At 40.0% G+C, this 25,726-nt stretch overlaps 1 protein-coding gene and 1 pseudogene across 4 annotated transcripts in view; both read left to right on the top strand.

Annotated features, from left to right (window-relative positions):
* The window catches only part of afg2a (AAA ATPase AFG2A), a 578,508-nt gene that overhangs the window by 524,712 nt on the left and 28,070 nt on the right, over positions 1–25,726 (top strand). The gene's annotated exons all lie outside the window — the stretch shown is intronic.
* Positions 5,131–25,134, top strand: LOC148139930 (G2/M phase-specific E3 ubiquitin-protein ligase pseudogene; annotated as a pseudogene).

Below are 25,726 nucleotides of genomic sequence, written 5' to 3'. Positions count from 1 at the left end.
GTCAGTATTTTACTCATAGCCAATGTGTAGCTCTGCAATTTCAGTTACACAGGTCAGTGGTGAGCAAGGAAGGGAATACTTCTTTTGCTGCACTGCCCTGCCTGCAACACCATGCCTTTGTATACCTCTCTCTGCACACCTTCCTCCACCTCCCAGGCATCACAAACTTGACCCCCTTCCTCCTCACAGACCTCAAGCTGAAATTCACATCCAACTCCACGTGCATTCTCCACTGAGGACTGTATGTGTCCACAAGTGGCTAATGCTTCTGCCTGACCCGATAACTGTCTGATGTGGGATAAAGATGCCACTCCATCTGATTAACAGCCAGCCACTAAACGACATCTTCGCATCATCACCAACTTTTTAGCCACCAAGTTCAGGGCTCCATAAAGGCCAAGCCACTGCAACAAGTTTTCATTCTAGATATTTTTGTTGATTAATTCCACCAGGTGGGATTTGAACCCATGTCCTCAGACTTTAACTTGAGCCTCAGGATGCTAGTTCAGTGACATTTCCACTATGCCAGAGTCTTCCCAAATATATCACGTGCTCTAGTTTCCACAGTGGAAAATATCAAGCAATCTGACAAATGCACACAGGCATGAATTAATAGAATATTCCTACATTTGAGTAATGCATACAAGAAGTAAGCCACAGCAAGTTATTCAATACTTAAAGATAAGAACAAATTAATCCGAAACAAAAGCAGAAATTGCTAGAAAAGCTCAGCAGGTCAGCCAGCATCTGTGACCAGAAATCAGAGTTAATGTTTCAGGTCAAGTGATCCTCAAAACTAGGGAAACAAAATAATCAGCCCATATGGCATTAAAATAATTCATTTAAAATGCATTTCTTTGCTGGTTTGAGAAAGACAAATACATTGGATGAAACAGTCATTCAGAGATTTTGACAATGCAGCTTTGTATGTGAACAATGTGATTTTTGATTCATTCGAAAGTTCTGAACCTTAATGTAAATGAGGTTTTGCAATTTTGTCAATGTAAAATTCTGTCTGGATGTGGTTAAGACCAGGCAGGATCCCACATGACTTTCTTTAAATACATTGTGGAATAGGAATGATTGCAAACAACAATGCCTGGCTGTTTTTGAACATAGGCTGATGTAGCAGCAGGACATCTTATGTGCCAATGGTGTTGGCAATATCCAATTTCTTCAGTGAAATATAGAACATCTTTGTTGGTCAATTGAGTAGTCAAGGTTCAGAGAAAGGCCACTGACTTATTAGCTAGTTTAAGTGCCTTTAGTCACCATAACTTGTGGAACTATAACCTTGTGTTGTGATTTTTGACTTTGTCCATCCCAGTCCAATACCGGCTCCTCCAAATCAATTTAGTTATCATGATAGGCATTGAAAACTGGATGAGTGAGATGTGCAGCGCAAGATAAAAGGCTATTTCAAGGAAATATGAGAGGTTGTTAAAAATAATGAAGAACAGGGTATTTGAGCTAGGTAGACAGAGCAAGACTAGGAGACACCAGTACGAGTCACAAAAGCAGTAAATTATATTAGGCATGAGGAAGTTCTTTTTGTAAAGAATAGTTGATCTCTGGAACAGCTTATCAGTTCATGCTGACAGTGAGTTTGCTGCAGGCTTGCATAAACCAGCTGGATGATTTCCTGTGAGTGAAAAGCATCCTGAAGGTAATTAAGCTAACTTGGATTAATGATAGCAGTCTTGTGAAATTTAAGAAGAGAGTTAGCGTAGAATTAAAATAAATGATATATAATTGTGAAGAATAATGGAGATAACATCTCGTTAGCATTCTGACCATCTATGAACAGTGTATTTTTAAGCTTAAGTGAATAACTTTTATGAACTGAAAAATTTAAAAAAATAACTTTTTATTAACATGGAATAAAGTTTTAAAAATCCCAAATGTAACAGTGGTTTTGAACAAAATAAGAAAGTTCTGATCCGGAAACACACTATAGTTTTTAACCATCTTTTAAAACATGCCCAAAGATGGCAGGCAATGGTGGTGGCATTAATCTTCAATGGATAAACTTGAGCATTTAAAAAGTTTGCAAAATGTTAGATGACTTTGACATACATTCAAAATGGAATTTCTTTCAGTCTCACTGCGGGTGACCTTAGCATACAGCATGGAGCTCAGTCCTTTCAGGAAGGTGGAAGTGAGATCTCAAGACAGTGAAAACTTTGTTTCCTTATCACAGCTGAAACATTTGTAACCATCTTAAGCTAGAAGGGCCAAGTGAATGACCCAACCTGGCCTTCTCCTGAAGTGCCAACCATCACCAGCGTCAGTCTTCAGCCAATTCAATTCACTCCACTTGATGTGAAGAAATGGCTGAAGTAACTGGATACTGCTAAGGCTAAGGATCCTGACAACAATCCATCAGAATTCCTGAAGACTTTTGATTTAGAATTGGCTTTGTTCTTAGCCAAGATGTTCCAGTATAGCTACAACACTGGCATCTAGTTGGAAATGTGGAAACTTATCTAGGTCTGTCCAGTTATCAAATGTGAGACAAATCCAACCTAACTTATTGCTGCACCACTGGTTTGCTATTGATCACCAGTGAAGTGATGGAAGGGTTCATCCATAGTGTTATCAAGCAATACTTGCTCAGTAATAACCTGCTTATTGATCCTCAGTTTGGGTTTTATCCTCTCTATAGCCTTGGTCTATACATTAATGAAAGGACTGAATTTTAGAGGTGAGGCAAGAGTGACTGCCTTTAATATCAAGGCAGCATTTGACCAAGGATGATGTCAAGGAGCCTGAGCAAAATTGAAGTGAATGGGAATCATGGGGAAAACACTGCACTCAATGGAGTAATACCTAGTGCAAAGAAGCAGTATTTGCTTGTTAGAAGTCCAGTACCTCTTCTTCAAGATATCACTTCAAGAGTTCCTTGCAGCAGCTGCTTTATCAATGACTCTGCTTTCACCATAACGTCAGATGAGGGCATGTTTGCTGTTGACTTTACAATGGTCAGCACCATTCACAACTCGGAAAATGTGAGGACTGCAGATGCTGGAGATGAGAGCTGAAAAAGTGTTGCTGGAAAAGCGCAGCAGGTCAGGCAGCATCCAAGGAGCAGAAGAATCAACGTTTCGGGCATGAGCCCTTGTTCCAGGCTCATGCCCGAAACGTCGATTCTCCTGCTCCTTGAATGCTGCCTGACCTGCAGCGCTTTTCCAGCAACATATTTTCTGCTCTGATCTCCAGCATCTGCAGTCCTCACTTTCTCCTAGAAGATTTTAACCTACTGCGAATCCTCTTGCAAGGATGCCTTCCTTGAAGAAGCTCTCTTCGTCCCGGAAGAAGGGCTCATGCCCGAAACGTCGATTCTCCTGCTCCTTGGATGCTGCCTGACCTGCTGCGCTTTTCCAGCAACACATTTTCAGCACCATTTACAACTCCTCAGATATTGAAGCGGCCCATCTCCATATACAGTAAGACTTGGACAACATATAGATTTGGACTGATGCCATTATGTATCACGCAATGACTAACTCCTACAAGAGAAAATCTAATCATATTCCCTTGATGTAACCATTGCTGAATCCCTGACCACCAATATCCTGCAGCTTACCAGTGACCAAAAACTGAACTCGATCAGCAATTCAAACATTTTAGCTGCAAGTGCAGGCCAGAGGTTGAGAATTCTATGACAGGTAATTCACCAAAGTCTGGCCAGATACAAATCAGGAATGTGATGGAAGACTCTCTACTTGCCTGAATGAATGCTGCTCCTAAAATATTCAAGAAACACAGCGACATCTAGTACAAAACAGCCTGCTTAACTGACTTGCCACTAAACATGTCACCTGCCAAATCTAAGCTTATCATTCGCCAGCTCAATGTGTTAAGCCTTCAGTCAAATTTCAACCCTGCTTCAGCGCTGCAATGCTCTTCATTACAAATTAAATTTCTCTGTCAGTGATGTGATATATAATCACTCCTCATCAGCCTTGACCTGACTGCAGCTTTTTGCAGTTAACTGCACTGTCCTCCTACAATACTTCACATCCATTTGGAATTGGTTCAATTTCTGTCTAACCATTTTGCCATCTGAAAATCTCCTGAAATGACTTTTATTCCTTCTGCTTCAGCATTAACTCTGGAGTCTGCCAGGTGGTCTATCTATGGCCCTTCAGTTCATCATCTACTTGCTGCCCCTCAATGACAAGATCCATCAACAAAACATCATTTTCCATGTAATCATAAGAGCACGACTGATTGTCAAAGTCAGTCCCAATTTTCCACCCTCAGACTTTTAGTCCAAAGACGTAATGTTCTCAGCCTTGAATAGCTGTCGATCCATAGAACTCCAAAACTTCACCGATCTATGTGAAAGAATTTCTCCTTTCATTTCAAAATGACTGACCTTTTATCCTACAACCATTGCCCTTGGTACTGACAATACCACCTAGCATTCTTCTAAACTCCAGACAGCAAAGACCCATTCTACCCAAACCTTTCTCATAGAACAACTCTGTCATTGCAGGAAGATGCTTGTTTGACCTCAGCTAGTGTATTGTATCCAGTTGCAGGTGCTACATTATACAAAAGATGTATGAAATACAGAAGCAATTTACCGAAATTGTCCCAGGAATGAGAAACTTCTGTTATGATGATAGATTGATATTGTGAGCAGGCTGGGCACAGTAGATAGGAAGAAGTTGTTGCTGCTCAGAAAAAAATGAACATGAGGACACAGATATAAAGTGATAAACAAACAAAGCAAAGGTGATGTAGCAAGCTTGAAAATGGGACATCAGAAATGGTAGTGTCAAGAAGTACAGTTAAGTAATTCACTTGACTATTGATTTAATCATGTGTTATGTATTATTAAGCTTTTTTATTGAACAATCCATGAGGATAAGTTTCGTATTAAATAAAGCAATGAATGGGTGCTTACTTCAGATTTGATATATCAATAAGATGCAAAACTTGAGATAAAAAAGCTGATAAACAAAAGACATAACACAATGTAAAACAAAGGATCAAGAACTAGAGCACCTTAAAAATAATCCCCAACTGTAATACAATTTTAGTTACACAAGGAAAAAATAATCAGAAGAGGCTGATAGGTTTGGCAACGCAGATAATGTATGAAGGTTTGCAGAGAGCATAATGATCCTGGACAACTACACCTACAGTGACTGTCGACAGTTTGAGAAACTCCGCTCAGAGCTATTGAAGTGTTGGTGTCTGAAGTTCAGGTGCTGGAGGGCATTGGAAGGGAGAGATTTATGTGAATGTTTTGGCCCAAGAGCCAGTCACAGCAAGTCAAACCAGTAAAGGAACAGAAGTGCAGTGCTGGAGGAGCTTTGTCATTTGGCGATATGTACATGCATAAGATTTTTACTGCCTTATATGGTGGTATTTTGTGGGTGGATGAGTATACTAACCATGACACTGTGAAGAGGATTAGAGACACCTCTCCATAGCTGTTGGAGAAAATTCCTGCAAGGAGCCTTTTTCAGGATTGTTATAGAATCTGTGCAAAATCTGCAGTCATTTTATGCAAGGTTCACCAGTTTTACTGTAAACCTGATGCACAAAAATAATAGTGACCTCCATTGCATGAATACCATACAGCAGGAATAATTCACAATGATTTCTGCAGCTGCAGCTTCTCAATTCAGTATTTATCAATACATCCAATCCCTTCACCACCAACTCTCAGTAGCAAGTGTGTACTAGCTAGAAGGTGCACTGCATCATTTCACCAAAGATCCTTAGATAGCTTCTTGGAATCCCACAATTACTTAGATCTAGAAGGACATGGGGACACCACTACCTGCAAGTGTCCCTCCAAACTATTCACTATTCTGACTTGGAAGTATATCACCATTCCTTCACTGTAGCTGGGCCAAAATCCTGGAATTCCCTCCCTAGTGGGTTTGCCTATAGCACATGTACTACAGTAGTTCAAGAAAGCAGCTTACTACTATCTCCTCAGAGGCAACTAGGGATGGGCAGTAAATTGTGGCCAGCCAACGACACCCACGTCCTACAAGTGAATAACCTCACATTTCCCATACTCGGCACCCTCCTTGCATGTTCTCTTGGTCCATCTATATCCTTTTCTAGTGTCTGTTCCCCTCGCACTTTACTTTCCCACATGTTTTAAATGTTCAAAATGTTTGGCTGCATTGTATTCAGCCCTTCTTGTGAGTAGTTGAGGTCACAATATTTAGGAGAAAGTGAGGACTGCAGGTGCTGGAGATCAGAGCTGAAAATGTGTTGCTGGAAAAGCGCAGCAGGTCAGGCATCATCCTAGGAGCAGGAGAATCGACGTTTCGGGCATGAGCCCTTCTTTAGGAATATTTAGCCTTGCAAAAGCTCAACCAGAAAAGGATCCATTTATTCTTACTCTTTGTTTTCTATCCTTTATTCAATTGTTTATTCATTCCAATATATTGCCTTCATTGCCATCAACCCTTATCTTATGTAAGAACCTTGACATACAAGGTTCTTAAATTCTGTGAAGGAGCAATTAGATATTCGGTAAGCATTTGGAATCGCAATAGCATTAACTGTTCAAACATGGGACAGATTTTTTCTCTTTCCTCCTGGTGTTGTGTGAACAATTATACAAGAGGGAAATTACAAAGGGCATGAAGAAATCAGAGCTTCGATGTTGAGAAAAACTTTTCTGATGCTTCACTCAAACCTTGAAGAGCAATTTCAGAATCTCAGCATTGAGCAGAGACAACCTTGTTTTGATGTACTTGCATTCCATTAAAGCTTCAATTCACTCTATGCATATGCCAATTCCAATTCCCCTCTCCAATCCTGAGAAGTTGGATGGCACCAATTCCCAACGTGTAAATCAGCGCAGGTACCTTGTGGCTGCAGCTTACCGAATGCTTATCCTGACCATCATGCAACTGCTTCTTCAAAGCAACATTTTTGCATGCTCATGGCCACCTTCCTCCTTAGCAAGTCATCATCAGCAAACCACCATTTTCACACATCGTCATCATCATCAAACCAACTCACACACCATTTTAGCCCAATGAAACCATCACAGTGGAGCACAGTGGGATACTTGTGACTTGCATGCTTTTGCCTAGTTGCTTTGAGTGCGGGGATTACAAATGAATCTCATAAGTCTACACAGGTTGCATCATCTGCTTTCTTAATGCCAGTTTACTTTACTCTTAGTTGGAGTTTGCCAGTCTCTGTCTACTTTACATTATTTTCTTACTGCACAGGGTCTTTAATGCTAACTTACAGTTTGCAGCTTTTGTGGCTTTCATTGCCTTTCTGAGAAAGGGAGAGGCAGACAGCTTGTAATGGTGAGAAGTGTTGAACAGTTCAGGGGGTGGACATGTCACTATATGCCACCATGTGACATCAACTTCACACCTACAACATTAGTTTGTATGGCAAACGCACTCTATCTGCTTCAAGCAAATGACCACGTATGAAAGACAAGGGAGGCCACTCACCATGCCCAGAATGACTTACCACTACCAGGCTATCCCAGATCAGATGCACATCCCTGGCATTGGTACCATCTTAAAAATGCTGTTATGCATCTGGGCAAGTGTTGTTAGTCCACAGCTAGCCTGCATGGTTCCTGATATTTGTCCGGGCACGACAAACAAGGGAAAATTGGCAGGTACCTGAAGGCCCTGGTCAACAAGGGGTTGTAGGGGTATGATGTCCTCGTCTTCTATGACCAGCAGTGGAGGCCAGATCATCAGACCATGCCAGTCTGATTTTAGGTTGCCACCTGTATCAATACAGTCCCAGCTGCCTGGCAAAATGTAGAAAAAAGGTCACTGACCTTCTTCACTCCTCCAGTATAGCTGCCTCGATCCTCCCTCCATAACCTCACACTCATTCTATCTATGCTACTCTACTTATGTACGCACCTTCCATCAGAGGTCATGCGTAATTGCTTGCAACAACTTCCCTCATTCGCTGTGACCCACCCCAAACCCAACACCACTAATTATGCTGTTACAATGCTGGACCCTTCTCCAACAAGACTAAAACTAACAGTTATCCCACCCGCTTTCATTTGCCTTAATACTTGCCTACCTCTCATTCCATGAGGAAAGCACCCCAATTAGGGCAGGAAGAGTCAGGATGGCTCATGTACTGCCTAGCATTCAGCTCCTTGCCCGTTATGAGGAGAGAATCCTGATTCTGACTGCCTTGAGCGGTTAAACGGACCGTGTCCAAGCCCCTGGACTGATATCAGAGGCAATCCTGACCTACTGTGCCTAGTGGTCAAAGTTATTTCTCTTGACTGAGGATTGCTGACAACCATGACAAACATTCTGACTTTATGTCTGCGTTAAATAGCAAGGCAATACAACAGCATTGCGAGCTTGGTATTTATAGAGAAAGTGCAAAAAGATAAGGTAACACAACACAGAAATGCTGATAGCATCCAAGTAAGCTCAAAATGAGTGAGCACTCTGAAAGCAAACAAACAGCCTGGAAATGCTGCCTTGCCCCATCCAGGAACTGGGTGCATATCCCTGAGAGCACAGCGTCCTTGCCACAAAATTACGATGACCACTGCCGTTGCACCCCAAGGTGCAGCATTCAAGTTTAGAAGCATACTGCAAGTGGATCAGTGATGTGCCATTTGGATTCTCAGAGAATGGCATGACAGATGCCAATGTTGATGGATATGGAGTCCATGTTGCCGGTGCCCATGAATCATGTCCTGAGGGCCAAAGGACCTGTACTGTCCTGTAATGTTCTATGTTGGTGCCTTGCGTCTACTATTAAGGTCCTTTGGAGCACATAGCTAGATGAAGTTGCCAGATATCTGCTCTAATTTTCATGTCAAGAATTCTCAGCATCCACTTTTCTTGCAGTATCTAGTAGGATTGAAGTGAGATTGATAGTTAATAAGGTCATTAACAAGCAATAATCCCTGTTAATGGGTAACTCACTGCTGCCTAGCAAGAATCAACACGCATAAGTTAAAGAACGCACAAAGTTGTTCCTAATGCGAGATGGACATCACTGGACCTGTGTACCCTTCTGCTGCATTTCTCATCATAGTCCACATCATGCAGACCTCTATAAGATTAAACTTTATTTGTGCAATGGGTCTGCTGAGATTGATGAGAATAGCAAACTGCTAATTCATGACAGCAGTTGTGTGCATAGTGTAACTTGGGAAAATGACAATAAAGGGGAGATGTTGAGAATAGAAATGCCTCACTGTGTGAGTGTGTCTCCTGGTTTACCATAATTAAGTGACGTAGAATCACTCAGTGCAGGCACCCATCTTACAGCCAGTTCAATAAAGACCAAGTGCAAGCTATAGTTTTGTCTTCTAGATGTTGGACTTGCTGATTGGGAGACCTCAATCAGTCCAGATTGGGAACAGCAACTCCAACGCCATTACACTGAGCACGGGGGCCCCTCAGGGCTGTGTGCTCAGTGCACTGCTGTTCACCCTGCTGATACACAACTGTGCAGCAGTCCACAGCTCAAATCATATCATTAAGTTTGCTGATGACACGACTGTAATTGGGTCTCATTAGCAGGAATGAGTCAGCATAAGAGAGGAGATGTAGCAGCTAACGGACTGGTGCAGAGCCAACAACCCATCTCTGATCATGGACAAACAAAAGAGAAGGTTATTAACTTTAGCAGGGCATGGAATGACCACTCTCCGCTGGACATCGATGGCTTCCCCATGGAGATCGTGAAGAGCACCAAATTTCTTGGCGTCTACCTGGCGGAGAATCTCACCTGGTCCCTCCACACCAGCTCCATAGCCAAGAAAGCCCAGCAGCGTCTCTACTTCCTGAGCAGGCTGAGGAAAGCCCACCTCCCACCCCCATCCTCACCACATTCTGCAGAGGGTTCATTGAGAGTACTCTGAGCTGCTGCATCACTGTATGGTTCGAGAATTGCACCATCTCGGATCGTAAGACCCTGTAACGGATAGTGAGGACAGCTGCGAGGATCACCACAGTTTCTCTTCCTCCATTATAGACATTTACACCACACGCTGCATCCCAAAGGCTAAGAGCATTGTGGAAGACCCAACACACCCCTCACTCAAATTCCTCTCCCTCCTGCCATCAGGCAGAAGGTACAGGAGCATTTGGTCTCTCACGGCCGGATTGTGCAATAGTTTCTTCCCCCGGGCCATCAAGCTCCTTAACATTGTATGATCAGACTCTATTCCATCTGAAACTGTTTACACGACTTTGAATTGCTGCTAGAACAATATTTTATTAATTATCATTCTTCTATTACACTGTAATTTGTACACCACTCTGCCTATTGTCTTGACGTGTCAGGAATTACTGTGCTGTCTTGCGTTTTTGCACTTCTTATGCACTTTATGCAGCCCTGCATATGATCGTGTAGTTTTGTGCTGTCCAAGTAACACCTTGGTCCTGTCTCATTTTTACAGTATCAGTTGTATGTGGTAGGAATGACAAATAAAGCTACTCTTGACTCTTGATAAAGACAATCATTCAAACTTTGGCAATCCCTGAACTGAGCGACTGACTCTATAGCCTCTTCTTCATCAGGACCAGTTAAGAACCTTTGTAAAATAGGCCTACTGTACTACTGCCTCAATTCATTCACTGCACGAATGATCTATAAAAACATGAGAAATAGGAGCAGGAGTAGACCATCTGGCCTTTTAAGCCCACTTTGACATTCAATGGCTGATCTTTTCATGGCCTCAGCTCTCACCATAATCCTTAATTCATTTACTGTTCAGAAAATTAACTATCTTAGCTTTAAATACATTCAATGAAGAAACGTCAACCACTTTACTAGACGTGGAATTCCACAAATTCACAAGCCTCCGGGTAAACAAGTATCTTTTCAATTCGGTCCTAAATCTGCTCCCTCTATCTTTGAGGTTATGTCTTCGTGTCCTAGTTTCATCTGCCAGTGGAAAAATCCTCTCTACTTCTATCTTATCTATTCCCTTCATAATTTTATGTGTTATTGTAAGATCCCCCCTCATTCTTCTAAATTCCAAATGTTATAGTCATAGCCTACTCAGTCTCTCCTCATAACCCAAACCCCTCAACTCCGGAATCAACCTAGTGAACCTCCTCCACACCCCCTCAAGTGCCAGTACATTCTTTCCCAAGTAAGGAGTCCAAAACGGCACGCAGTACTCCAGGTATGGCCTCGCCAGCAGCCTATACAGCTGCAACATAACCTCCCTGCTTTTAACCTCAATCCCTTTAGCAATGAAGGACAAAATTCCATTTGCCTTCTTAATTACCCGTTGCACCTATAGACCGATCTTCTGTGATTCATGCACAAGGTCACCCAGATCCCTGTGCACAGCAGCATGCTGCAACTTTTTACTATTCGAATAATAGTCCTTTTTACTGTTATACCTACCAAAATGGATGACTTCACATTTATTAACATTGTACTCCATCTGCCAGACCTTTGCCCACTCACTTAAACTATCTATGTCCCTCTGCAAAGTTTCACAGTCGTCTCAAGTTTTACTCTACCACTCATCTTATTCATGATGTAGAGGTGCTGGACTGGGGTAGGGTGGTGAAGGAGCAGGGCTCTGAAAGCTCATATTTCCAAATAAACCTGTTGGACTATAACTTGATGTTGTGTGATTTTTAACACATCTTAGTGTCATCTGCAAACTTTGACACCCAAGACTTGGTCCCCAAATCCAAATCATCTATGTAAAATGTGAATAATCCATGCATTTTTTAAAACTCTCGTCTCAATCATTCCACTGTTGTCCTGGCTGCCTTTCCATTTTACACTCTTCATAACCTTTTACAGCAACACATTTTTAAGCTATGAAAACTCTGCTGTTCACTTCCCAGTATGACAATGCCTGAATTTTAAATTTTTCATTTATTTTTAATCCTTCTATAGCCACACTTTCTCTTTGTCTGTAACTACCTTCAGTTACACAACTTTGTCTTCCTCTAAATGTGGCCTCTTACAAATTCTGAAATTTTATCATTCCACTGACAGGAGCTTTGCTTTTACTTGCCTAGACCCCTAAGCTGGAAGATTCCTTCCCAAGAACTCTTAACCATCTTCTCCTTTATGTTATTCCTTAAACTAAGCTTCTGACCTCTTCTAATATACTTTATAACAAAATATAATTTTGTTTGGTAACCTGTGATGTGCCTTTGGGTGTTTTATTACAGTGAAGGCACTTTATAATTGCACATTGTTGTTTGGGTGGAGACAGAATGGTCTTGTGCTTTTCATTTTTAAATACTTTCACAGACTCTGAGGAAGTATGCGATTTAGTTGTTTATAATTCATGAAAATGTGCAATGTGAAAAGTTGCAGCCTCTCTTCAGCTCTTTAAGGGGGCTGCTTCTCATCTTCTGACTATTTTCAAAAAAAGGCCAAATTCTGTTGTCTTTGTAATTTATTCCTTGCACTGGAACCATCAAATGGAAGCTATACAGGTAGAAATGATCATAATTCTGTGGTTGACCTTCTGGTTGCTCTATCTTTTTTATGTATCAGTTATCAATGAAAAAGACACTTAGGTTTGAATTAACCAATGAAGCTCTTTCCAAACCTTTTCCCATTGTGACTTCATTTTAAGGCTTGAAAATTGCCATGACCTGTGTATGTTAGGGAATGGAAGACTTGTAAGAGCAGGAGCAGGGAAACTGGAGTCCTTTGAAATTTGGGGGGCGGGGGGGAAGGGTTAGCTGTTCAGACTGTCAGGTTTTTCAGTTTAAAAATCCATCATTTCATTGGTTTGTTTTTTCAGGACAGAAATCTGCTTTCAAAGTTTGACCAATTAGGTCATGCCAACTATAGAAAACAAAGATGCAAGGGGCCTCACAGATTTTAAACACAGCCAAAACCACACCAGAGGTCAGGCCCTTCACTTTGAAAAGCCCTACCCAATGATTTCTGATAGGTGCAACTAAGATAATGCTATTGGAGAAATCCAAATCTGTAGCCTGGAATGTCATTGGCAAGCCAATCTTTTGCAGACCACATTTAGAAATATGTCTGTACCTATAATCTCAAATGATGGGCAGGATTTTCATGGTAGAAGATGGGCGGCTGCAGTCAAGAAAATTACCACCTCAGTGCACCTATCTAAGGAAAATGGGCCTCAAAAAGTACAGTTATCATTTTAGGTGGGATGGAGTCAGGCTTGCCATCCTTAACAACTTTGGAGTTGGCCTCAGTGTGTTGAGGCAGGGGCTAGTTAAAAGGCTTATCTCTGTTTGCTTTGACATTATACCAGTCATTTCATTTAATATTAGACTCTCCAGCCCTCACCCATCACATTCCAGCCCCACTACTTCCATGCTCCATCCATGCCATTACATGACCCTCAGCCAACCTTCCACCACGGTTCCTGTACTGTCCATGCCATCTCATAGCATTTACATGCCCATTCACTCAATTTACACATGACCCAGAAACAGAACTCTATGTAACAATTCCATGTGTGGAAATGCTTATAAAAATCAAAACTTCCTTTAAAGCACCTGTTATTAATATGCTACACAAGTGGCAGCCAACCAGACCTTTAAAGCATCACTAGTGGAAACTACAATCCAAACCAAAACTTTGTTTAGTATGAAGATAAAAATTGAGCAATTTGCCAAATAGATTTAAGAAAAAAGCTGCCAAACAAATAGTGTTTTACTTTGTATGTCTGGGTTCCAATAGACTAATGGAATTCTGGGTTTTCAGCAAAGCCTTATTACATGTTCTAAGTTCGATATGCCAGTCAGCCCATTATCTAATAACTTTGTTCCCTATACATTTTAGTCCAAATAGTTAAACCAACTTCAAAACTCAAAATTGAATCATCTAGTTATATTCCATTTCCTACATTATAATGGGATCTACAGTTGAAAAGTCACTTGACTGTGAAGTGTTTGGGGCAGTGCTGGGTTTGATAGCCACTATATAAAAACATAATTTTTGTTTACCATTTCTGCATAACCACATACCTTCTTTAGTAAGTACTGTTCTTTTAGATACTGATGTAATATTTATTGGAATATTTTAATAAGTTCTTCAAAAATTAATCAACCGTACCAAGATTTCTTTCTTTGTTATAAATCAATACAGTGCTTCTGTTGATCAAATAAAGTATAGCAAAGGTCCTTAAATCCTCTCCTTTGTGACTGTGCTGGGAAAACTCATGACCTAAAATGCTTCTGTAAAGATGACTGTTGTGAGACTGTGAAAAGCTTTTCTCCATCATAAGCATCCAAATCAAATTATAGGACCGGCAGTAGTCACTTAGCCTGACAGGAAAAGACAGCACTGAATTCAGGAAAAGCACTTGCTAACAATTCCTTTAGCCAACTGAACACCAGAAATCAAGATTAAATTATTTCAGTGTTTAAACCCACATTGCTACCACCATAAGGTACAACAGTATATTAAAAAAATCACACAAGCACAGTTTAACAATTTGTCTATAGCCATTAACCCCTAAAAATACAATTTGAAATGAATAAATGATTAACAAAGAAATCATATTTTATATATTCTCCTGGTATATGGCTGAAAATCTTTTTTTTATTTTCCTCAGTAACCATAGCCTGGGTGTAAATTGTCAGACAGTATATGATTCCTTTTCTAACCCACTTTGATTATCTGAAATAGCTTTCATATTGGCTTCGGCAAAGTTTTATTTCTCTTGGCATGTCCTCAATGTAACAGAGACTTCCTTTTTTTTCTTTAGTGGAAGTAACATTTCACTCCTGGTAGGCTTGAGCCTGACAGTTGATTTATACATGATTTAATTTCCTCTAGAAAATTGGAACCAGGACTCTCAGGAATGGAATCAATATTTTTCATTTGCTTAAGAACTCTTTTAGGGCCAATATACCCAGCAGCAGTAGATGTCAACTTGATTAGGCTTTACTGAAATGAAGTAGCACAGGAGAAAAATTATTTTACATGATGGAAGATGACAAAATATAGCAGTAGCACACACTCTCCATAAATAATAAGGCACTCGATACTAATGTATTATAGTCTGCATTAAGCTTTCCAGTAATTTTATTTGACACTTCAGTATTCTACATTTCTCCCCTAAAGGTTAACCAAGATATCAGTCTCTTGGAGTGAAGAGAGATACTCCAAGAGATGTATCACATCTAGAACCAACACCTTCACAAAAGGGTTGTAAATAAATATTGACTGCATGTTTTCTTTGCACGATTCAACAGGATGAAAAATACTAGGTTGGAAGTCTCCCAATTCCACATTGTCAAATTTTAAAATAATATATATTTTTGTTTAAAAATAAGCTGAAGATACCCAAGCAGTCTTTCTTCACAGTAAGCACCTCCAGACTACTCCACAATTGTCAGCCATGTCAGCCTATCTCCATTCTGTCCTCTTGCAGTATATAAATGTATGTGGTGGATAGTGAGTCCCAAAACCTTCTTGAAGCCCGACTAGTTGAAATGTTCCAAGCAGGTTGATGGATTTTTGTTAGGTAAAACTATGACAAGGTTCTGAAGTAATGGAGGAAGAGAGTGTTAATATACAGATCAGCCATGAGTTCATTCAGTGGCAGTAGAGACTTGAGGGTTTTAATGTTTTATTTCTCGTCTTTTATTAATTATCATTCTTCTATTACACTGTAATTTGTACACCACTCTGCCTATTGTCTTGACGTGTCAGGAATTACTGTGCTGTCTTGCGTTTTTGCACTTCTTATGCACTTTATGCAGCCCTGCATATGATCGTGTAGTTTTGTGCTGTCCAAGTAACACCTTGGTCCTATAACTAAGGGATACTAAGGCCAATTGTAATAATTTTACTGCGAGTCAAGCTGAAATTGAGCAACGTATATATTGCAGTTCAAACCTGAGATCTTCCTTCATGGCGTAACTCAGTTCTTCATTAACTATTGCAGTTATCCACTTTATCCTTGCAAAGTCTTTTTTTTTGTTCTATTTCCTTTTTCATTCTTGAGATCTGAACATTTATGGTAATGTTTTTGGTGCATGATAATTTGTTTCAATGTTGGCAATGGTATTAGTGAACATTTTCCAGATGAGGTTCCATGTAAGTTTGACAAAAGTATTAAGTAATGGATGTTTTATCATTGCTATATTTCATTTACATCAGTTCAAAGTTTGTGCAAAGATTTGTAGCTCGGGTGCTCGTTGTTGTGGTTCTGTTCGCCGAGCTGGAAGTTTTTGTTGCAAACGTTTCGTCCCCTGGCTAGGCGACATCATCACGACGAAACGTTTGCAACAAAAACTTCCAGCTCGGCGAACAGAACCACAACATTTACATCAGTGCTTTTGCCATGGATATAATTTATGTATTCTCTTCTGCATACAATCATAATGTTTTGCGTGAAACAGGTGTGAGTTTTCTCACCTTTGATGTGTATATCACAATTAAATCATTCCAGCAGCAAGCTCTTGTAAGTTACAAAATAGGTATTTATTTTCATACATTTCATTTGATTTAATTGTGATGTCTCACACAATTGTTCTCACTTCCATTGTCAGCCAGAGCCAGAAAAATATAGCAGTTTGAATTATTATGCTTAACTGAGCCTCTATACTATGGGCAGGCCTGGTTTCTTGAATTCAGTTGATGCTTTAAAGTTGACGTGAGGACCTTGTGAAGTGAAGGATTCACAGCACTTGTGTGGGTTCTTGTAGTCAACATTCTATGAGATTAGCTTGAGGTATACTTCAAGTTGGAATAGGTTAAGGGAGTCCTTCTCTCTTGGAGTCTTCCACTGCCAAGGTATTGATGTTAACTACCTTGATTGGTTGGTGACTTGTAGCTAATTCATAGTCTTAATTTCTGACCGATGAACAGGTGGCTTTATGGCTTGTATAAACATATAAGCATGCAAAATAGGAGCAGAAGTAATCCATTCAGATCCTGGAGCCTGCAGTGCCAGCCAATAAGATCATGGCTGATCTGTTTGTGTTTTTAAAAGTTCCAAGGTCCTTTTACAAAAAAAGGTAATTCTGAAGTTGATTCAAATGTCCTGTGTTGTTTAACATCTTTGACAATCACCGAGTCTAGTTTGGATGAGAAAACCATTATATTATCACAGAAGCTTCATCATGTCCATTCATTTAGATTGAACTTTGATCTCTTTTGTGAGTCAACCCTGGAAAGAGACAATCTAGGGATTCTGTTGTCCCTTTGTTCTGACCCATCCATAAACAAGGAGATGTGTGAATTTCCAAATGGCTATGAATGTCCATTTTTTATTTGGTATTCACTTGAAACTAGGTGCTATCTGTCACTCAAATTCTATAGCTACATGACTTGCAGCAACCATTTTAATGGCCTGTCTTTGTCCACTTCTTAAAAGTATTGACTGGAATTATACAATTTGCCGAAGTATGAGAGTTCTGTTCAATGATGGTTAGAAAACACTTATTGAAAATTAAGTTGCTTTTTAATTTGTCTTAAGTGGTTAAATGAATGGGTCTTGGCAAACTTGGTAAACTTGAATTGGGATTTTCAAAAAGTAAACACAATCTGTGTGTTGGTGTGACTGGTGGCACAAATACTCAAAGGTCACTGAGAAACTGTCTTAAGCATAAACCGATAAACCGGCAGTCTAGTTTATTCAGTTTATGCAAAAGCAAACAAAGGTAGAACAAGTTTATGTACATGTGTAGCCTTAATGAAATAAGATAAGATTAAGACTTTTTTAAAAATTACTGTATACAAAAAGGGCCAAGTACCTCCATTGTGGAGGAGGGAATCCTGTAAAATTAAAGCTGTAAAATGCAATGGAACATCACATTATTTCAGCAACATGCTATGAAACGGAATGATTGGATGCAGCATTCTGCCCAATTTCTCGCATGGGTTCTTGATCATCACTGGACCATGAAAGGCAAACTAGTAAGTAAAGTCTGGGCTTTTCTCCAAAGGGACAGATTGAAAATTAAAAGCACAAGTCAAACCAGACATGTTGTAACCTCTTATCAATTGCAGCATTGGCAGAGATACCTTATCGTGGTTGCTTTCTCAACAGTGCTCTGCTGGATAAACTAGAGGGTGAAGAAAGTGAACTTTATTAAACTTCAAAAATAAAAATCTTGTACTTGGATAGCACGTGATCATGTATCTCAGAAAATCATTTCAAATGCAGTGATGCAGCAACTATTTTAACGTAGGAATACATTGCACCAATTTGTACATAAGAATGTTACATATAGAGCCTTGTGATGAAATCTTGTTCCCCAGGACACCAGGTACATCTAACAGGTACCTTCTCCAACTGTGCAGTAGTTCCCCAATATTGACTGAAGTGTTGGCATGTTTGAAGTACCTAAAACCTGGAGAAGAGCTCAATGTTGTACCCTATGAAATGCAAGCAAAATGCACCATCCTGTACTGAGCCATACGGATTAGCAAATTGCAGATGGGTTTGCCTGGCCACCATATTAGCAAACCTAGCAAATTAATTTTTGTACTGCAGCTATTGTACCCACCATACAAATTGGCAGCTAGCAGCACTAGCATGAGAATTAAGACAAAATGAAAGAATATTGTAGCACTCAGTAGCACTAAGAGGAAAAAATAAGACAGGAGACTGGAGTTTTTGTCTTCTGATGAGAGGTGAATGGCTTCAAGAAATTAGACCTGAGGAATTTTGACTTTAAATTTCAATTTGCAGTGCATCTCAGACCTTGTATAAAGTTAAAAATCACACAACACCAGATTATAGTCCAACAGGTTTATTTGGAAGCACTCGCTTTCGGAGAGCTGCTCCTTCATCAGGTGGTTGTGCATCTGATCACCTGATGACAACCACCTGATGGAGAAGCAGCTCTCTGAAAGCGAGTGCTTCCAAATCAACCTGTTGGACTATAACCTGGTATTGTGTGATTTTTAACTTTGCAGACCCCACTCCCACACTGGCGTCTACAAATCATCTCAGACCTTGTGCTATTTTTATCTCTGCTAAAGTTGAAGTTACATTGTGAAGACCATAGAAATTTTGATTTCCTTCTGTGCACTATTTATGTGCAAGCATGTTTTTTGGAAGAGCTAAAAAAAAGTAATGTTGGCGAGTTTGTGACCACTAGAGAAAGAATGCTGAGGAGTCTGGAGCATTCCAACACGAACTGTGTTAAAACCAAGTAAGGAGGGATGAATTGGCTCTCCCCTTTTTAATTCTCCTCAGTTGGCTGCAGAAAATGTGTTTTTTTTAAATCATGCAACCATACCTCTTTGCAATTAAAATGCCATTATCTAGTTCATCAGAAACAATAGGAAGCCTATTACACATTTTCTCGAATGACTGGAAGAGCAATTCTATTACTGTGCTTGTTAACCCCAAGAAAAATAATAAAAACGTAACATCAGAAGCATGTACACACAAACACAAGTAAAGTTAAAAAGGGGATAGCATCCAGAACCAAAAATAAGGTAAAATAATATGCATTTTAAATTCCTGATTGTATTCTTTAAGTGTTAGATTTTAATTTGAGATTACAGCCAGTTAGATATGTCCTGAGTCAATGGCAACAGTCAATATTGCAGATATCTGTGTATTCTTGGTTTTCTGATGTTTGTATAACTTGCAGTCACTGGCTTTTGTTCTTTCTGAGAGACCTGAGAGCATGAGACAAATCTTCTCCAGTTCTGGGTACAAATCCTCCATCCCCAGCTCTGGCAAAACAGTTGTCTGAAATTTAGCTCATTTGTGTGTTCCCAAGCCTGGGTTAATTATCTCCAAGCTAGATGGTTATAAGCAATTTTTCTTTTTCTATATATGTGAACATCTCATAAACATGTAAATCAAACAGGAGATTCCAGTTTGTTCATGTCTAACTGGTTTCAGTCTCCTTTGATAAAAATTCAGTCCTGATGAAGGGCTTATGCCTGAAACATTGACTGTCCTGCTCTGCAGATGCTGCCTAACCTGCTGTGCTTTTCCAGCGCCACACTTTTCAACTCTAAATTCAGTTCAGACCAGTTCTTGTTTGTTGATAGAGCCTCCAAATTCCACTATTTTTAAAGAAAACAATTTATTTTTTAACTCTAAAAGTGAACATTAAACAACAACTATTCACAACTCTAAGCCCCCCCTTTCTCTTAACTGCTTACTATCTGCCTCCAACTCTATAATAATATGCTGTTCCAATAAGACACTTACTAAAATTACATCAACTTAATTTCAAAACCACACAGCAGCTATTGTTTTCTGTGTCTTTCTTCTTTCGTCTTCTTTCTTTTTACTGTGAGTATGTTTCATATGAAAAGGTACTTTGATAGAGAGTGTTTTCTAATTTCTTTGAGATCAAGATGTTAGATGGGCAATTAGCTCTCTATGTGTTTCTGTCTCTACGGCAGTTACTCTCTGACCAATTTTGAAAATGTTCGCATTTTATATCCCCCAACATCGAATCATCTCATTGATTCAATGTTGGCAAAACAGTACATTCAAACTCGATTGGGTTTTAGTATCCTGGGGCAAAATTTAAACTGGTTAAATTTGAATTGAAGAAGGGCTTATGCCCGAAACGTTGATTCTCCTGCTCTGTTGATGCTACCTGACCTACTGCGCTTTTCCAGCAACACATTTTTCAAATTTGAATTGTTGTCAAAACAGTACCCAAAACTCAGGTATCCATTTCTCAGCCAAATGTTACATATTTTCAATTTTCCAGTACACTCTGGGACTGACATCTAGTCATATACACAAGTAATCTATCAGTTGAGAACAGCAATCACTTTCTCTTAAAGGTACAGTACACACCTTCAACTTCATAACAATAGATAAGATTAGTAGACCATATTTTGACAGCTGTTAAATGTATTGATTCCTTTAAATGTTAGACTATTTTGGACTGTAGATGTGCTTTAATGCCCTGATTGATTACATGTCTCTGCTCTGCAAAGAGAAGTTGATCATTCCATTACTGTTGATGTACATAAGTATACTTTTCCAAACAAAAAAGTGCCATAATACATTCAGGATAGTAGGAAAATGTTCTGGGAAACTTTATTGCCATGTTTTAGATTAAAATTTAAATGCACAGCCATCTTTAATATTGCAAAAAAATGTTCCTTTCGTGGAATGTTAACAAATGAAAATGTAAGCACCAGTACACTGCATTAATTGATAAACAAACTGCTTTGAAATGGAAACAAAACACCATTTTTAGCTTAATAAAAGTGTATTTCAGTTTCACTGGACTCCTGTTTTTAAGATGCTGACATTTTCCTGAAATTTGATTGATTTCTGGAACCATGATGAAAGCTACCAGTTTCAAAAGATATAGAACCACTATGTTCACATTTTATTGACCATATTGATGTCATTAAAGGATTATCTCTCTTTGATGTTTTATGGATAGAAGGTTTACTTAGTAGGAAGTATCTTTGCGTGTGACAGCTCAGTTAGATTCTTAAACATTTTTGCATCCAATTCAAACATACCCTGAGGGACATGGTGAGAGGATTTGGAGGATACTTGGGACATGGGAGCTTTCAAAGGACATTGGTGGATAGGAGGATATATGGAATTTGAAATGGGAATATGCGGGGGCATGGGAGGTGCAGAGTTTTAGAGGAGGCATGGCAAATTTGAGAGAGCTAAGAGGGAGCATGAGAAAAATCAGTCTGCATAGCATGTTTGGGAGGCATGGAGGAGGGATGGGTGCTATGAGGGGGCACAGAAGAAGCAAGGAAATGTGAGGGGAGGTGAAGGGTATATGGTGATGGGAGGGGAGGTGAAGGGTATATGTTGATGGGAGGGGAGATGCCAAGAGGCAGCGGTAATGGAAGTTTGGGATGAGGTTTAAAGGACTTAAGAACTTTTTTTTTATTTGGAGAGTTAGGCTGTTAACCCAGCAAACCTATGCAGACTTTCTAACAACTCAATTCACCACCATTACTACATTGACTTTGCTTCAGATCTTGGGAACCCTGGCTATCCAATTTCCAGGAAAAACAACTATGGTGAGTATGGGAAGTTGACTCAGGTTTCCAAAATTGGAAAGCTGCCTGATTTCCCAAACTCAACAGGAAATCTAGTTCACTAATTGAATTTGCATTGCTAGAGAATGGGTGGCACGGTGGCACAGTGGTTAGCACTGCTGCCTCACAGCGCCAGAGACTGTTCAATTCCCGCCTCAGGCGACTGACTGTGTGGAGTTTGCACGTTCTCCCCGTGTCTGCGTGGGTTTTCTCCGGGTGCTCCGGTTTCCTCCCACAGTCCAAAGATGTGCAGGTCAGGTGAATTGGCCATGCTAAATTGCACGTAGTGTTAGGTAAGGGGTAAATGTAGGGGTATGGGTGGGTTGCGCTTCGGCGGGGCAGTGCGGACTTGTTGGGTCGAAGGGCCTGTTTCCACACTGTAAGTAATCTAATCTAAATGCTTTTGGTAACTGGATAAGAACAAGGTGCAACTTAACTTTAATCTGTGCAAAATTCACATACCCTACTCTCAAGCCGCAAAAATTGAGCCAAGCATAGAATTCACAAGCCCTGGCACTGCTACTGGCACCGCTCTGAACCTGAGGACAGCAGGTTTACCCCAACCCAAGGACAACAGCCCCATCCCCAAACAAGCTTCTTTGAGACCTAGGCCCTGGTTATTGGGTCTTGATGTCTTCCATGTCCCGGGCTCTGGGGGTTATGTTGTGATTCACCTCTTTGCTAGGAGTATATTGGCAACCAAACATCAGCATGAGTTAAGTGGATGGGGTTAGAAAGAAAATTTAAGAGAGGAGAAAAAATTTCCTTAAAGTAAGTTGCTATTTATTTTTAATGATTTGGAGAGCAAGAAGGCTGAGAAATGCTATTGCAAATGTATTAGTTGTCGCAGCCCAGCCGACCATAGAGCTGTCCCGTCATTAGACAGCAACGGCTGCTGGTGAATTTAACATGAGGGTTACTGTATCTTAGGCAAGGGATGAGATTGAGAAGGTGAACTCAGCCAGTGTCGGAATTGATCCCATATTGTTGACATCACTTTTTAGTGCAAACCAGCCATCTAGCCAACTCAGTTAACCATCTCTGTCATTGCCAGTATAAAATATTGGGAATCCACTAGACTAAATAATAAATAACCTGTCCTTTGAGAAAGAAGAAGTGATTTTTCATGCCAAAATTTACTTTGCAAAGTATACATGCATGCTGTTATAATCAAGAGATGAAAATCAATTTTGAATAATTTTTTCACACAGCATGTGAAATACTGGGCAAGTTGATAAAGTGCTTGATATTTCTGATATTGTCTGTAGAGCTGTAATTGCACAGTAACTTTCAGGAAAAGCCCTGAGGGAAGTTTCTCCCTCTACGATGCAGCAAAACCACAAGTCAATATTAGAAAAATAATCCACCATGTAAAAAACTATTCAACGTAATGCATTAATTCACCAAAGTGGTGATGTAGTTGTGAATGGCTATACTGTGAACCAAGTATTTCCTGATCTGGGATTCAATAATTAATGAATCAGATGCATAATACAAAATATGTTGTTAATTTCTTGAACTTCCTTCTTCCTGGCCTGAGAAGTTGCATCCTGCATAAGCAATTTCTCCAGCCATATCGCATTCATTTGAACTATCAATTGTGTTTTTACTAAATTCCCTGTTCCTTAGTGCACTGAATTGAAAATCCTTGTTGTTGTTTAGAAAGCCATCTATTAGCTTCTCCTTCATAATTTTGTAAATATCTCTTGTTCCTTCAAGATCTTATCCGTAGTCATCAGAGAGTCATAGAGGCCTACAGCAGAGAAAAAAGACCTTTGGCGCACAGACTCTGCACTGGCCAAAACCGCCTAACTATTCTAATCAGGATAACAAAGAGGGAGGAGAGGGGCTGGTGTAAGCGGCCAATACAGCTGACGGGGAAGCCAGCTTTATGAAAGTTTTCCAAATCAGGTGCTGCAGTTAATGTTGCCACAAATGCAAAACAGAAGCTGGAGAGGGACAAAATCCCTTTTGCATTTTGTCGATGGAATGATGACTGTCCTGAAAAATATGGTGACAAGAAAACTTACGATAATGGGATTACTGCATTACTGTTGTCTAATTATGTCAAGTGGCTTGTATCAACATGGGAAAGAGAATGAAGGAGTTCATGGCTTCCCAGCAGCAAATATCCAAAAAGAGCTGAAGAGAGCTTCAAGACTAAAATGTCGAGTATGCAAGAAATATGGTGCCTCGATAGGCTGTACTACTGCAAAATGTCTGAGGAGCTTTCATTTTCCTTGTGTGGAGAAACAGTGTATTTTCCAGTCTACCGGACAGTTTGCGTTTTACTGTTGGGACCACAAAATACCAATTGTATGGTCAGGTAATTCTTAAACATGTGTATCTGTTTAGAATCTAGTGGCATAATTCCATCAGATGAATTTTCTGTAAAAACACGTTTCACAGGCAACGTTTACAGTATCAGATACTGAATGCTGGGGTGTTCTTCAGGTGCAATAATAAAGATGAATTCCAGAAAGAGATGCTATAAATGGGGATCCATGTTCCAGAAAAGGATGCATCCTGAGAACTTGAAGAGAATGCATTTTAGGAATGATTACATCATTACCAGCGCTGTGATGAAAGAAAATGTTTCAGTAGAAATGGAAGACTATGTGCCGAATCTGACAGTAAATGGACATTGTATTCTGTAAGTACTGTGACTCCAGCTGGATTAATTTGGCCTGTTCATTGTTGGCAATCTGCACAGAAAATTAGGACTGCCCAGATTATAGAGATATTATGTACAAATCAGTTAAGTTAAAAAAAAAACAGAAAGTCACCAAAAAGGAAATTTGCACATAATCAGAGATCACGGCATTCTCCTTCTAAGTGTCTTAAATTAACGAGTGAAACTAGGAAAGTGTGCCAAACCTGACTGGGTATTCTTGCCAACAGCAGAGAGAGAGTGAGCCCAGTGTGGAAGTGAACACACCCTGAGGTAACACCGCTGGGATTAGCTCACTGACAAAAGATGGCACCTGAGGATCAGCACCTTCATCATTGTTAGGGTCCCGCAATGGCAGTGGCAAGAAGGTATTATGGCAACATCAACTGCAATGATAGCCTCCGACATTGGTGTGCCTGGCAGAGGCGATGGCAAAGGTCAATCAGCCCAGCAGTGAAAGAAAGTGCCAAGGATCAGCAACTTCGAAGTTAGTTGGGTCTGGTGAGGTAGTGGTGGTTCTAGGCCAACTCAGAATCCCTATGCAGGTAGACCTCTTTAAGCTATATCTTTTCATTTTCTGTTATTCTTAAACTATTAAAATGGTGCCGGATTATGGTGACAATTAAAAGCTTTTCACTGTACTTAATTGTATTTCACTGTAAAATACACGTGATAATAAACATTCATTCATATAATTTTCCTGCACTTGGCCCAAAGCCAAGTGCACATCTTGGCATCGCTAAGTGCACATCTAAGTATTTCTTAAATGTTATAAGGGTTTCTGCTTCTACCACTCCTACATGCAGTGAGTTCTAAATTCTTGAAACCTTCCAAATGAAAAGAAAATTCTCATCACCTCCCATAACTTTAACTCTACGCCCCCATCACTGATCTCCCCTCCTGCCTGCTTTATCTAGTCCCTTATAATTTTATACATCTGATCATGTAACTCCTCAGTCTCTTCTGCTCCAGAGAAAACAATCCCCATCTGCCCAATCTCTACTAATAACTGAAACTCTCCAACCCAGGCAAATCTCCTCTGCACCCTCTCCACTGCAATAACATCCCTCCTTTCATGTGGATTCCAGAACTGTACAATAATACTCTAGCTGTGGC

This window comes from Chiloscyllium plagiosum, unplaced genomic scaffold (genome assembly GCF_037043375.1).
Source record: "Chiloscyllium plagiosum isolate Xiang-an unplaced genomic scaffold, Cpla_swu_hap1 HiC_scaffold_36, whole genome shotgun sequence".
In the NCBI taxonomy this organism is placed as follows: Eukaryota; Metazoa; Chordata; class Chondrichthyes; order Orectolobiformes; family Hemiscylliidae; genus Chiloscyllium; species Chiloscyllium plagiosum.
The sequence above is the reverse complement of the archived record's forward strand: the minus strand, read 5'-3'. Positions and strand labels throughout refer to the sequence as shown.